General features: G+C 44.7%; 1 pseudogene; it reads right to left on the bottom strand.

The window, feature by feature from the left end:
- LOC143789469 (FAST kinase domain-containing protein 1, mitochondrial-like) overlaps nt 1-16,587 on the bottom strand; it is a 44,115-nt pseudogene that overhangs the window by 16,791 nt on the left and 10,737 nt on the right.

Raw genomic sequence — 16,587 nt, forward strand, 5'->3', positions numbered from 1 at the left:
CCAATGGGAAATGACAGCCGCCGCTGGGATCAGATGACACAGAGGTGAACGGAGCCTTATGGAATGTGTCTGTTTCCTAGGGCTTAAAATGCGTAAATGCGGCGATGTCACTCAGCTACAATACCTTCATTTTCTTTGTGAAAAAGGAAGAAATAGATTAGAAAATGGTAGAATTCTTGTGCAGAACATGTTTTTTTTGTTTGTTTTTTTTAAGGGGAACCGGTGTAGAGCAATGACTGCTGTACGTGGCAGCCTGTATTCTGATGATAGTTTGGACAGCGGCAGGGAAAAGAAAGAAATAATCTGCAGCTCAGGATCATAATATGGGATGACGTAGCAACTTTATTAACAATTATTTTAGACAAGGTCCCAATCCATAAAGATAAGGAAATTATAACATTAGGGCTACATTTTTTAGATTAAAGCGGGACAATTCTTTTTTTTCTCTTTTCTTCACTTGCCCGTGTGACCACAGTCTATAATATGGGAAATTCATCACTGAAATTCTGATGTGATTATCTGCACAATAACCACAATGTACTAAAAATAATAAAAAAAAGTTGTGGGGTTTAGGTTTTCTAATCTGCAGCTTGTTAATGATAATGTGGATTTTTTTGCATATTTTCACTTTTTGCAACGCGGAGGCGGAAATCACAGTTAGAAAAATGTGTCTCTTTAATCTTCCAGGGCTGTGATTACTCCTGGGGTGAAGCGTGGCCAGATCTCCACTTATACTGAGAATACAATGAATACTTACTTAAATTAGCGAGAATATGCTGAATACACATTGTAAAGAATTCTTCTTCTCGCGGGGGATCGTAGCCCAGATTGACAAAGGCAAATAAAACTCTGTTCAAGTCTGTGGGATGGATCTTAAAAAAACAAAACAAAAATATAATACATTATTAATCTGACAAATAGTCTTTACTAACACAGTGTGTACATGACATAGTCCAGTAAATGAGAGGGATTTCTGCAATCACAGCATTGATGATCTTTCCTAAGGATACCCCATCAGTGCAAATCACAGCTCAGGGGAGCACTACACCCATCAATCTGCTACTGCTGGGTCATCAGTGTTAGCTAATGATAAAGTGATCCCAGAAAAAAATGGTCTGTTTGCCATTAATGTGCTGGATCAGATTTTCATCCATTTCTAATCTGTAAGTCCGTTGGTTTTTTTTGCTTTTTCCTCCATTAAGGAGTTTCATTTTCTTGTATCTTTTTTGTTTTTTTCACGAACCAATAGACTTGCATCAGAGAATTTGATCCATGATTCAGATCAAAAGTGGCCATATCTCAGTTTGGTTTTTTGCAGGCACTGCAAAAAAGCAAAACATACATGTAAACAGCCCCATAGACTATAATAGGTACATGATCTGTGAGAAACACTGAGAACATGTATGAAAAAAACCAGACGTCTGAGACCTAAGGGCGCAGTCAGACGACCATATAAATTGGACTGTGATTGGACCACAATGCAAAGACTGTCCAGCGGTTCTACCGACCTGAGCATGATGGCTGTACAGGAAAACATGAAGCGGTCACGCTCAGGTCGGGAGAGCCGCCGGCCAGTCTGTGCATTGTGGTCCGATCACAGTCCAATTTATTTGGTCATCTGACTGTGTCCTAAGAGTACAAGTATTGACTGGTAGAACAGTAACACCAAATCCTTCATTTAAAGGAATTGTCTCATCTATAGTGGCCAAAAGTGCTTGTAAAAACAATTTACTTCTTACTTTAAAATCCTCTCCGTTTGCAATAATGGAAGGAGTTTTAATTCTATAGTTTACTGCTCATTGTCTAGGTTACCAGCCACTCCTGCAGCTTGTCAGAAGTGTCCAGTTTCCCAGACAAGCAGCATGCACATCTGCCTCTGCAGGCCATCTGGACCTTAGGAGCTCACCACTGTCCCCTTACCCCATTGCAAGCGAAAAATCGGGAGGCAGGGGAGATGGGTGCTACCAAAGATACATGATGAGAGAATCCCTTTAAGGATTTCCTGAAGGAATAACAGAGGAACAACAATGAAAAGATGCTCCGGAATAATTATTACATGGGGGTACCATAGTGTAACACACAGGACTGGTGCTCTTTAAGCCGCCCCTAGACAGCTGTCAGGTGCACGCACTGAATAGACCTTTGGCCACCAGATGTTTCGTTTGGGCCAGTGACTGGCCTTCCAATCTGAACCCACGGGGCTTCTACCTTTGTGACATTCTCCATGGTGACTTCTGCGATCTTGTCCAGAACCGGAGGACACAGAGTATTACAGTAACTAATAACCAGCGCCAGAAACGGTGCGTTCCTCCAGGTGACCTGGTGCAGCAGGCGCTGGCAGGTGAGCAGGATGTCGTCTATCAGCATATTCTGCAGCCACTGCCCGTTCATCACGTACGTCAGCTCATTCAACAGATGATCAATGTCGTCCATATTCTTCACTCTCTCCAGTCCGTATCGGCTCACTTTATGGAGGAGTTTCTCATACATCCCGGATTTATTCTGCCTGGACAGCTGGGCGGGCTGTAACCACCGGATGACGCTGTTCGCGATGCTATTCAGGTCGCTGAGGTCACACTGGGGAATGACGTCGTCAATCTTTCTAAGGACGGCTTCATCCACTCTAGTAAGGGTCAGCAGCGACAGTGACCTGGTCATCATAACCACCATAGATGGGACATGAGACGTCTTCATAAAGCTACGGGAAGGGACATTTCAGGCATCAGAAAAAGTCACCTTCTCAGAATCAAATCAATTATAAATGTGACAAAGGGAACAAAAAGAAGCCAACAAAACCCTCAAAACACATTAATGTGGGCTTTATTTTTGTGGTTTCCCCAGGCAAAAGATAAAATAAGAGGTCCATAGAACAAAAATGTCACGTCTTTATTAAAAACAAACAAAAAAAAAAACACTTTGTGATGAGTGTCACTCCAAAATTACTAATTAAAATAAGCCTTATAAAATAGTCCTTATACAACCCATATGTTTTTAGTAATAAACTATTATTGTTGAGCATATTTATGTTAAAATCCGGGTGTCCGTTGTTGGCACGGCCAAGATATTTTTTTGCCTCCTGTGTTGATTGACAGCGCTCGCTTGGGGAAAGCACACAATGTAGCAGCAGGAGCCAGCGCACGCACTCACAGATCTCTCTCCTCTCTGCTGCGGCCATGCGATTTTCCTCCCTCTTCTTTCTTTAACGCTTCTTGCTCGCCACACTTCTGCATCTTTCCGTGGAGCGAGCAGCCACAGCAGAGGAGAGAGGTCAGTGAGCGCGGTCGGTGAGCGCGCACAGGCCTCTGCAGTTACACTGTGCGCATGCACGCTGGAGGACTCCCCAATGTCACCTTGACCAGTAGCGGACATACCATTGGTGCAACCAGTGCAGCCGCACAGGGGCCCGAGAGGTCCAGGGGCCACTGCTTTCCCCAAACCAGGTGGCATTGTGCATTATAAGGAGCTCTCCGGCTGCAGATGGTCCATATATTGTTCTTGCACAGGGGCCTCTGCTGTCTGTGTCCGCTCCTGGCCCTCACGGTATACCAGTCGTATGTTTGTATTCTTATTAGTGACCTTGTCTTACCCACATGGTAAACCCAGCGCCATTCTAATAGGGCCGTCCACATGTCCCTTTAACCCGATTACTCGCCACACATGCATGGAAATTGCACTTACGCAGTTAGACGTTTTTGTAGATCCGCAAACAGTTGATAGTTTTGGCAGGGCAGGCAAACCACGGCATCTGTGAGCTTACATAGATACAGGCGATGGTAATGATCCAGATTGTCCTGGATGGCGGAGCAGATCCTGAACAGAGAGAAAAACAAAAAGATCACACATCATCAAGCAACATAACGAGACTCCATCCACAGCCGTGCCACGTCCTCATCCAGAAGGGACGCTCCCACACAGTGTGCCGTGTGTGGCAGAACAAATTTCACCCGGACCACAAGCCCCACTGACGTACATATGGGTTTTTGTAACTTTGATGGCAAAAACGACACAACACACTGCGCCAGTGTCATCAATAAGTTAGGAAACGGCCAACAGAGTCTCTAATAAGTGGTGGACGCTCCTTGCTCCACTGTAAAGATGCTTCAAGAATGTGCACCATATAAAATGGTTCATAGGTTTGTAAAGGCCCCATATACCGTGAGGGTCGGCCAAGCGTTCATCTGGCCATCAGCTCGCTCTCACTCTATTCCCCCCATGGACATGAATGCTCAGTAGGGTGGCTCATGCATTGAGGAGTGGAGAAATCCACCATCGGACTCATCGGTCTGTACATCAAAGGGATCAGGCAAAAAAAAAAATAAAACCTCTCAGTACTTATTTGCTAGGAGGAGAATACTAAGAGTCTGAAATAGCTGATTACAGGGAACAACAGCTTGCATCCATCTGAACAGTAAATGGAAATATGGCAGGATTCAGACATCCATATATTATGATCCAGGTATGGACCGAATTGGCCGAGGATCTCCTGGCCTCACACATGTATAGTTGGGTCAGCAGACCCTCGCTGGGGTGCAGCCCGTACCCGGACCGTGATAATATGGACAATATCAGATTGGACAGGAAGGATCCAGCTCCAAACCATTCATGGCTTAGAGAATCCACTTACTTCTGAATGAGGATTGGGTTCTTGCACTCGGCCTCTGCCATGGTCTCCAGCACGTACACCAGACTGATGTGATGGATCTTACCTGCCAGTATGACAAGGTCGTCTTCAAGCCTGGAGGGAACAAAGGAGCTCAAACCTTTACAAATCCAACATTTGGCACTTGTTTCCAGTACTGAATTCCTAGATTAGACTACAAAATAATCAGGAGCTTCCTCTAATTAGGGAATACGAGTTCTATTTGAGTATTATCATTGCATTATGGGATTTTTTCTGTTGGTTCAGGGCTGATACGTAGTATCCCTTTAAGGGGCCGATACATCACATCCCTTTAAGGGGCCCACTCACCTATTTCTTATCTCTTGAGAAGCCATCGGAAATAAGGCACAAAATATTTTTCCGAAATGATCCGCATTATTCCATAGGTTTGATATTTCGAGCAGAGACAATTTTGCCATCACCTGAAACTCGTACTGCTTGAAAGCCATTTGCCGGTAGAGGCCGCTGACGATGCACATGGTGTCCGTGCTCATTTTATTCTTGTCCCGCACAAAAATCTGATTGCATTTATCCAAGAGGGGCTGGTAGTCATACTTCATAAGGCACAGAAACTGGACGACCCGGCGCACGCTGTGCACATCTATGTAGTTATCCCCCTCCATTAAGGATTCTGCCTTGCTGATCAGTCGGTGCTGCAACCGCTTAGAGGTGACCGGGAATGTCTTCATCATAAGACTGGACAGGTATCTGGAAAAGGATTAAAAAGGATCATGAATGTGATCTATAGCACATATGAAGTGTGTGATATAGAGAGTGGCTTGCAAAATGAGTTAACTGAGAGTCCATCAGTGAGCTTATCCTGACACCCTACGCAGAAAGCAGCCAATCAGAGGTGTGGGCCAGGTTATACAGAGCTCAGTATTTAGAGCACTGCAAGATCTGCAGCAGAGAAAAAGCCGGATTACTCACCGGTAATGCTCTTTTAGTGAGTCCACGACAGCACCCCACTGGAGAGAGGGATCCGCCCCGCAGGAACAGGAAACCTATTGAGAAATAAAAGAGGGCGGTCCGCCTCTCCTCCTCAGTTTTGATTTCAGAGTACCCGGAGGACCGCCAGTATTAGGCAAATATCATTTATTTCATTCTTTAAACTTATTTGCTTATGATTAAAAGGAATTTACTCAATCAGTATTATATTGATCTAGGGCGGGATGTAAGAGGGTGCTGTCGTGGACTCACTAAAAGAGCATTACCGGTGAGTAATCCGGCTTTTTACTCTTCGCCACGACAGCACCCCACTGGAGATCTTTCAGAGACCATCACCTAGGGAGGGGACCACCGTGCTGAGGACAGTCCTGCCAAAGTCTAGGTCAGAAGTTGACGATAGGTCTAGCCTATAGTGGTTATAGAATGTAGAAGGATTTGACCACGTTGCCGCCTTACATATAGTTTCAATCGGGACGTCTCCCCTCTCTGCCCAGGAGGATGCCATCGCTCTGGTGGAGTGTGCCGTTATGCCTTCCGGAGGGATTTCTTTCCTCGCGGAGTAAGCCAGTCTGATAGATTCTCTGATCCACCGGGATAAGGTGCTTTTTGTTACTCCATGACCCTTCTTGACACCCTGGAAGGAAATAAACAGAGCCCTACTCTGTCGCCAGCTGCTGGTCTTTTCAATGTATTTTAACACTACTCTTTTAACGTCTAGAGTGTGATATTTTTGTTCTTCAGGAGTGGATGGATTACTGAAGAAAGTGGGCAAGATTATTTCTTGTGACCTGTGGAATTTTTTCGCTACTTTGGGTAGATAGGAAGGGTCTGGTTTAAGAATTAGTTTATCCTGAAAGGTTAACAAAAAAGGTGGATCTATGGAGAGTGCTTGGATGTCACTGATTCTCCTAGCTGAAGTCAGTGCTACCAAGAGGGCCGTCTTTAGTGATAGACATTTAATTGATATTGAGTCTATTGGCTCGAATGGAGAGTCTGTTAGGGCTTGTAAGACTAAATTTAAATCCCAGGGTGGAATCCTAGGTATGTTAACTGGATTCATTCTTTCGCAGGCCGTAATAAATCTGGATACCCATCTATCCCCCGCGATGTTATGGCCATAGAGGGCTCCTAGTGCTGAAACATGAACCTTTAAGGTGTTTACAGTTAGACCCAGTTCTCTCCCTTTTTGAAGAAATTCCAAGATAGAGTATATAGGAATTTCTGATGTATTGGTAGATGTATGGAATTGCAGGAATTTTTTCCATACTCTCGTATAGATTTTTGTGGTGGAGGGTTTCCTACTATGGAGAAGTGTATCAACCAAACCCCCCGAGAACCCTCTTGACCTTAGCATCTGCCTCTCAAGTTCCAGGCCGTCAGGTGAAGATTGTCCACCTGAGGGTGGAAAAACGGACCTTGGAAGAGAAGATTGGGCGTTGAGGGGAGGACCCAAGGATCTGAGATCGACATAGTCTGTAGCCATGAGAACCATGGTCTCTTGGGCCAGAATGGAGCTATCAGTACAACTCTCGCCCCTTCCTCCCTGATTTTGCGTATGACTTGAGGTAGCAATATGATCGGAGGAAACGCGTACGCCAGACTGAACTGCCAAGGGGCTTGGAGAGCGTCCAGAATGTCCGGATGATCCGCTGGTGATAGGGAGGCGAATCTCTGAACTTTTCTGTTTCTTCTTGTGGCGAAGAGATCTATCTGAGGACGGCCCCAAAGAGATACTATGTCCAGGAAAATTTGTTGGTTTAGACACCACTCCCCTTGTTTTAGGGTGTGTCGGCTTAGAAAGTCCGCCTGCTGATTGCTTGCTCCTCTTATGTGCAACGCAGTAAGGGATGCTAGATGATTTTCTGCTAGATTTAAAATTTCCGTAGCAGAAGACATCAGAGTCTCTGATCGCGTACCTCCTTGACGGTTTAGATACGCCACGGTGGTGGTGTTGTCGGACAGGACTCTGACGTTTTTCCCCCGAAGCTGTGGGAGGAAATGGTATAAGGCGTACTTTACAGCATTTAGTTCTTTGAAGTTAGAGGAGCTGCAGCTTTCCTCTATGCTCCATGATCCCTGGCAATAATCATTCCCCATATGAGCGCCCCATCCATGAGGACTGGCGTCAGTGGTTATGGTATGAGATGGCGTTATTACCCATGGAACCCCACTCATCAAATGGTCTGAGTCTAGCCACCACTCTAAGGAAGTTAAAACCTCCTGAGATAAGGTTATTTTTGCATTTAGATGACCCAATAACCGTTTATCCTCTTGTAAAACTTGATGTTGCAGTGTTCTAGTGTGGTGTTGAGCCCATCTTACTGCAGGTATACAAGAGATTAGAGACCCTAATAATGACATAGCCTGTCTTAGGGATATACGTGGATTGTTTATTGCGGCTAGGACTTTGTGTCTGATCAGTGAAATTTTTACCTGTGGCAGAAGATACTTTTGAGATATAGAGTCTAAATGGAACCCCAAGAACGCTTGACGGGAAAGTGGAGTGAGTCTGGATTTGTCGGTATTGATTATCCAGCCCAGGCCCTGTAGAGAGGAAATTGTGTGAGCTAAACGGTCAGTACATTGAGTAGCTGAATTTCCTATTACCAGAAAATCATCCAGATAGGGCACAATCAAGGTTTCCTTCTGGCGAAGGTAGGCCATCACCTCTAGCATTATCTTGGTGAAGATCCTCGGTGCTGTTGAGAGGCCGAAGGGCAGGGCCACATATTGAAAATGGTGAACCTCGTTGTTGATTTTTACCGCCACCCTGAGGAATTTCTGGTATCTGTTATGAATAGGGAGATGATAATATGCATCTTTTAGATCAATGCCCCCCATCATACAATTTGGGAAGAGGAGCTTTATGGTGGATCTAATGGACTCCATTTTAAAGGTATAATTTTCGATAAATAAGTTGAGTTTTTTAAGGTTAATGATTGTCCTGAAAGAACCGTCGGGTTTAGAAATTAAGAATAGGGGAGAGTAGAACCCCCTACCCTCCTGTCCCACCGGAACTTGGACTAGGACCCGTTTTGATAATAGGGTTTGAATTTCAAGCTCTAACGCCTGTTGCTGTATAGGCGAGCTGAAAGATGTTATAATATAAGACTCGTGGGGGACACGAGAGAATTTTAATTTAATTCCATCTCGGATGGTATTTAAAACCCACGAGCTAGATGTTATCTTTTCCCATTGAGTGGCGAAAAACTTCAATCTACCCCCAACTGGTATATCCTCAGTATTTGTTATCTTTTGAGGGGTTGGGTCTTCTGAACATGGTACCTCTCTGCTTTTCATCTTTAGCGGTCCATGTTGTAGACCTATCCGTTTGCTTTCTTTTGCCAAACGGTCTCCTTTTGAAGGCTCTCCTATAAAAAGGAATGGAAGAGTCAGGAAAAGCTTTTTTCCTGTCTTTCGCCTTCTTTAGTATGTCATCTAGAGTTTTGCCAAAGAGGAACTCACCCTCACATGGGATGGCGCATATTTTAGATTTTGACTGCGCATCACCCTTCCAGCTTTTCATCCATAGTGCACGCCTTGCGTTGTTTACCAGACCTGCAGACCTTGCTGCTAACCGAAGGGAGTCCGCGGATGCGTCCGCCATAAAGGCTGCTGCACCCCGTATTAAGGGGATGGCTGCCCGTAATTTCTCTCTTGGGGTTTTATTCTCAATTTGTTGGTCCAATTGATCTATCCATATGAGCATTGATCTGGCTGTGCAAGTGCTTGCTACTGCTGGCTTAAATATTCCCGTAGTTGCCTCCCAGGATCTTTTTAGGGAGGACTCGGCTTTGCGATCTAGAGGATCCGAGAGCAGTCCCGCATCTTCTACAGGCAGAGTTGACTGCTTCGAGGTAGAGGCTACAGCAGCATCAACTTTAGGGACTTTTGTCCATGTGAGAAGCTCGTCGTCACTAAACGGGTATTTTCGTTTTGACGATGAGGGTAAAAAGCTTCTCTGATCTTGCTTTTCCCACTCCCTTTTTATTAACGCTTTCACTGCCGGTATGACCGGAAAGCATCTCCTTTTTCTCTCTGCCAAACCCGCAAACATTATATCTTGCGTGGTTTGTGCTCCTTTTGTCTCTTCACACCCCATAGTGTCTCGTATTGATTTCACTAAATTGTCCACACTTTCCACCGGGAAGCAAGGACGTCCCTCAATTTCAGACGATGAAGATGATGATGATGATGACGACAGGGAGGCGTCTGAACACACAACCTGGTCACTGTCTGAATTTGACGAGGGTGTCGGTATTTTGGGTTTGGCTTTATGCGGTTTATCTTGGGATATGGCTCTTAATTCTTCCCTGATAATGGTACGCAAGTCCGTAATGGACATTGCCGCTCCTTGTGTGGTTTCAGATATACAGCCTTGACAAAGTTTTTTGGGGTATGAGTCGGGTAGGGGCTGGCTACATAGAGCACATTCTTTATGTTTTGTTTTTTCACGTTTTTTACCCTGACCCGTGCGCTGATGAGAGAAGGAGGAGGGAGAGAGAGAGAGAGAGAGAGGGGAAATAGCATTAGCTTAATAGGTAGAGTCACTCACACTCACCCAGTGAAGCTGATAATACCGGATCAGAAGCCCGAGATCCTGTCCTGGATCTGATCACCGAACCGCTCTTATGACCGGTGTCTGAAGATCCTTTGCTGGGACGCTCTTTGGCAGGGGGTACTTGGTCTCCTGTTTCAGGGTCCATGGCACCTGGGGATGACATCTTACATCGCCAGATAGTAGCGCTCATTTGATTTAAATATGGCGCCTAAGCGTCCTCCATCTTGCGCATGCGCAAGGACCGCACCTTCCCCCCCGCCGCCGGCCGCAGCTTGGATACTCCGGAAGTTCAAACTATACTTCCGGGTAATCCTTGGTGGTGGTCGGCGCGTGCGCAGTCCGAGCCCCGGACTCACTTCCGGAACGCTGTCCTCACCTGCTCAGCGAGGATTCCGGCGCCTGCTATTGCCACCTGCTTCGGAAACGATGCCCGGCGGCCTTACCCGGACCAGGTCATCATCCGGGCTTCTGTCAGGCGAGGAGGGAGCCGTCAAACGGATCTCCCCCGACGCTGCCTCTGGACTGCAGCCCCTGCCGTTCTTAAAAGACACCGCACAGGCGGCGTGCATGCCCAGGTATTTTTTCTTCATAGAAATCCTGTCGTTCCTGCAGGAACAGGAAACCTAAACTGAGGAGGAGAGGCGGACCGCCCTCTTTTATTTCTCAATAGGTTTCCTGTTCCTGCGGGGCGGATCCCTCTCTCCAGTGGGGTGCTGTCGTGGCGAAGAGTAAAACAGGAACTTTATCAAAACTACAGCAAGCAGCCCAGTAAGTGACACATCGCTGGAATCAGAGTCTCTGCCCCTCCATCATACTGCACTCAGATGGGTCAAAATCAGACATAACCCACATTTTTTCCCGCAGAGTCCGATAAAAAGATTAAATAAATTTTGGACATGTGCACAGCCCTATTGAATATCATAGTTACGAGCGCTACAAGTGAAAACTACACATAGCACTCATCTGAGAAAATACGTCTTATGCACGAGCCCAAATAGCAAGTTAATCAAATTAATCTCCCTGCTCTAAGTATCAGCAGAGAGGTAACGCGGGATCGGCATTGGCTTCAGCAGGGAAGTTATACTTATTTTGTTATTTTACAGCATTTCCAGATTTGGCTTTTTAAAAAAAAAACAAAAAACAGTTAAGCACGTTAATTTTTTTCCCTTTTCAGCATTCTAGAATTTTTTTTTCATTGTTTTCATTCGCGTGTCACCACAGGTCAATATGGTCTTATTTTTGTAGACAAGTACTATTTTGCCTTACGCATTTATTAGTAATATTTTTAACATCAGACAGTAAATGGAAGTCTTAGGGTATGTGTCCACGGTCAGGTTTGCTTCAGGCTTTGGTCAGGATTTTATGCAGGTAAAATCCTGACCAAAAATGCACCTGAGGTCACTGGCAGGTCACCTGCGGTGTTCCTGCGTGTTTTGCTCATAGTAGCAACATGCTGCGTTCTGAAAAAACGCTCCGCATGTGCGTTTTCGCAGGAAAAACGCATGCGTTTTTTAATGCACAGTGGAGACGGGATTTCATTAAATCCCCTCCACTATGCTGGAACATCTGGACGCTGCGTTTTTGATGCTGCGGCTCAGCGCTGCGTCAAAAACGCAGCGTTTCCTGAACGTGGATACATACCCTTACATTTAAAAAATGATGTTTTATTTTTGTTATTTTTTTTTTTTTATTTAGTGTGTGGGGTGATGACATTGAAGGATAGTTGCACCAGTCTCTGCCTATAGAAATCCATGGGTGAAAAAGAAATTAAAACAAATATACATATGCAAGATTCAGTAGAAAAATAACAACAAGGCTGGAATTTGGGGGCGTGTCCTATTAGAACACCAGAGGCAGAGCTGACGGAGCCAAGATGGCTGCTCCCATGAGCTGTATTTACCACGACTTTGGCGGAACTAAAATGACTGTTTAACAGTCCTATTGCTTCCAAAGGTAATTTATTGTATATTTAGTTATATGTGCTATCTCTCCGCTGTAAAATAACTTGATATGTTTGACAGTGATGCGTCCACTTTAAGGGGTCAATGGGGACCACTCCTCGTTAGCTTCTTAAAGGAAACCTGTCAGGTCACTCAGGACTCGCAAACTGCTGACATGATGATTTACTTGCCATAATCCAGCAATAAAATCATGCCCTTCCTGTAGCATAAAGTTATGCATATCCTCCACATTTGTATTGCCCTCATTCACTATCCGGATAGTTCTATGAAAACAACACCTCTGGTCAGAGATAACTCACATCCTGAGGAGGAGTTTTCCCCTTTGGAGTCGACCCATCACCAAACATATCAGGTTATACTACAATAGGGAAGTAGTAGATATAAGTAAATAGGAATAAATTACCTTTGGAAACATAAGGACTGTGAAGACAATTATTTCAGCTCTGAGAGAGCCACTGTGACCTGACAGGATCCCTTTAAATCACTTCCAGTAGTCTTAGATACTGGTGACCGCTTACCTAATATTTTGTATGTTCTCCAGGCCCGTGTTCAGGGCATTGGCTACCTTTCCCATTAACGGACTGCTGCCCAGATCTAGTTTTTCCAAACAAACTGAGAATTTCGACAACGTCTCCGGTTCAAACCTGAAAGAGGTAAAAACATACAATCAATCATATAAATACAAAATAACAAACAATGCGCCATACAGTTATATAGGATAAAATCCAAAAGATTTCTTTATAAAAAAGTAATTTATTGATCTAACTTTTTAGGTTTCGTTTTTCCAGTCCGCAGTTGCAAAAGTGCAGGACTCCACTGTCCTGGCTGTGCATCTTGTCTCATGTTTACGATGCTACAATGAAATGCTATGACGTGTATACTAGTGGGAGAAGAGGGATACAATGCGGAAAACCTTTGGGCAACACACAGCATGACGAACCTCAAGAGCCAAAGAGCTAATGCTGGGCAACTAAATGGCAAAATGGCTGCTGGGATTGGTAATCAAACATTCCACCAGCCTTACTTTTCCAGTCTTCTCCAGCCTTCCATTAGCAGCTGCTGCACCAAAGAGTCGTGCGCTTCCACATTAAACCTTGAAATACAGAATACAACAATGGTAAACGAGATGCAACATAAGGACCGAGCAATGGAGCAAGTGGCTCGTACCTTATAACGGCATACAGCGTATTCACCAGGGTGGTGTCGCTCATAAAGTCAATTTTATTTTCTGCCAGGATCCGAAGAGCAATAAATTCCGGGTGATTTCGGACGGTTTCATGATTTGCGTTTGCACTCGGCTTCCCCTTCTGAAGCTCCCATAATGTATTGATGGCGCAACCCACATGATGTACTGTAAGCTTAGACTTATGGATGCCAATGAGTTGAAAAATCTGGAATTGGTTTGTGCTAGTCATCAACTGATCCAGGAGCGGATCCGAACTGATACTACGCATCTGAAAGAAGCGCAGAGAAAGAGGCAAAGCCCTCCTCCAGCAGAACATGTCTGGACTGTACGAAAGGCTTAGGACCTTAGAGAAATAAAAATATTCTATGTCTTTTCTTCCAACATCTTCTTAGAAAGTGGATATTCCTCTCTCCGGAGAAGATCTTGTTACTTCAAGATATGATAAGACACTTTGATTAAAGCCATCTGTAAAGGAAGAGATAAAAAAGGAATAATAATAATAGTGGACCCACAACTTATATGTAAGGCTGTGTTCTTTCCACATACAGATTATACAATCAGCATTTTAACATACTTATTATATGGTATTGGTATACAGGGGGTGCAGAAGTCGGTGTACAGTTTAAATAATAGTTGAATGTTATCAATTGTGCATGATTTTCTTAAACAAACCTCATTTTTTATAACTTCCCAAATAAAAATCAAGTCAATCTGGGTAAGGTCTGGTGACCCTTCTGGCCATGCAACCGGCAGGACAGCATCTACCTATCCACATAGTATAAAAATAATAATATGAATAGACATTTATGCCAGCATATGCACCCCTGTATATTAGAATATGAAGCTTAAAGTTATTTGTCCAGAGCATTTTTTAGCATCTGGTGATAAAAACAAACCTATTGAGGCATAAGGACATCAAAGAAGATCGCACCCTACCCTCCCTTTGAATGATCGGGTGGAGAACGTGTCAGACCCATTTCATCCATGTAATTACATGGTGAGTTTAAAGGGTGATTTCTAGTTTAGTAAATCGTCCCCTCTTCTAAAGATAAGGGTTGACTTACTGGCTGCTGGAGTCCCAACTTCTCATACCCCAAAAAAATCTCCAAAAAAGAACACTGGAGCTTATAAACCAAGCTTAGCACTCAGCTATTTCCAGCAGTCCCATACACAATGAATGGTGCGGAGGTTGAGCATGTGCACCTACCGCTCATTTCGAGATTGGACTATGCCAAGCCTCGTTCCCTTTATCAAGAGCCCCATCCTCAGGATCGCCAGGGATCCTAGAACCCCAAAGACCAGCATGCTATGGGAAGGAATAATGCAATATCTTTGGAATGTTTAAAGCCTTAAACTTACACTTCTGCCCAGTAAGAAGGAGAGTGATCTTTAGTATCATAATCAGCCCGCCTTATACAGTGGTGGTATATAACTAGGATATGTCACCTATGCCGATTGCCTGGAGGTGAAGTCACTGGGACCCCTACAGAATGCTAGGAAAGCACTGAGCCATTTTATTTATAGTAATCCTTGCTGGCTTTCTTCGGGTTACCATTAAAAGAAACCTGTTGCTTGATTTATGCTGCCCAAACAATAGGCAGCATTAATCAGAGCCTGGCTGCCTGATTACAGCCAGTGATATTTTTTTCAGAGATAATATACTTTAAAGATCCGGCCGTGGACCATAGCAATAGAGAAACCAAGTCCAGAAAGTCCAAGTGCCACAGCAGGTGATTGACGGGTCCCACGACTGCGAATCACCTGATGCAGTGCTGCAAAATACCAAGAAGAGTCAGACTAGTCTCACATCCAACTATGGTCCTCAGCTGAAGACCATGGCTCGGTCTGCCTATGGTGAAAGACCTGAAGAGAGAAAATACAAGAGGTGCTCCCTGTGTAACACTGTGGGCAACAGGTCAGGGCTAGTGATGAGCGAATATACTCGTTACTCGAGATTTCCCGAGCATGCTCGGGGGTCCTCCGAGTATTTTTTAGTGCTCGGAGATTTAGTTTTCCTCACCTCAGCTGAATGATTTACATCTGTTAGCCAGCATAAGTACATGTGGGGGTTGCCTGGTTGCTAGGGAATCCCCACATGTAATCAAGCTGGTTAAGAGATGTAAATCATTCAGCTGCGGCACGAAAAACTAAATCTCTGAGCACTAAAAAATACTCAGAGGACCCCTGAGCGTGCTCGAGAAATCTCGAGTAACCAGTATATTCGCTCATCACTAGTCAGGGCAAGTCAGAGGGTTGGTCGCTCATCTAAACAGGTTGTGTGCGGCACAACTATGTAAAGAGTTAGATATTATCCAATATCCGCCGTATGCAGACCAAATGGAAAGAGGACACAACAAGGAAAGGAAAGATCAGTGAGGTGGATCCCGGAACAGAGGATAAATAAAAATGTTTGCGTAGAACCTACTCCTCCCTTAAGCATACCTGTCATGATTACCCCAATGGCAGGGAAGTAAAAATAACAAAAAACGGACTAGCTCTCGGGTGATGGAAACTAAAGTTGACTGTGACCTGAACCTGACACAACACTGGAAGTAGCCGAGGGGTGTTCCTACGATGCCCTAGACACCACGCGCCAGCCGGAGATCTAACTACCCCTATTAGAGGAATATACAGGCCTGCCTTACCTCCAGAGATGAACCCCAAAAGGAGATAGCGGCCCCCCACAGATATTGACGGTGAGTTAAGAGGAAAAGACATACGTAGGATGAACAGCAGATTTAGCACAGTGAGGTCCGCTTTCTAGATAGCAGAAGGATAGGAAAGAGTTACTTCACGGTCAACTTCAAAACACTACTCAAAAACACCATCCTGAAATTACTTTAAAACTCCAGTGACAACTCATGCCACTGGAGTGGCAATTTCAGTCCGCAAGAGCTTCCAGCTACAGAGAGTCACATTGCAGCACACTGGACAAGAAATAGCATTAACTAGAAACAAAAATCAACTTAGCTGAACAGGAACTTGAGGCAGGAAAATGTAACAGAATGCTACTGATACATTGTTGGCCGGCATAGGACTAACAGCCAAGCAGCCTTAAATAGGAAACTCCCCTAATGGGTGGCAACAGGTGATCAGGGATAGAAGAAGGCACATAAGTGGCACTATCATAAAACACCACCGGGGGAGCCCACAAACAGAATTCACAACAGTACCCCCCCCCTTAAGGAGGGGGCACCGAACCCTCACCAGAACCACCAGGGCGATCTGGATGAGCACTATGAAATGCACGAACCAAATCAGGAGCATGAAC

This window comes from Ranitomeya variabilis, unplaced genomic scaffold (assembly GCF_051348905.1).
Source record: "Ranitomeya variabilis isolate aRanVar5 unplaced genomic scaffold, aRanVar5.hap1 Scaffold_263, whole genome shotgun sequence".
In the NCBI taxonomy this organism is placed as follows: Eukaryota; Metazoa; Chordata; class Amphibia; order Anura; family Dendrobatidae; genus Ranitomeya; species Ranitomeya variabilis.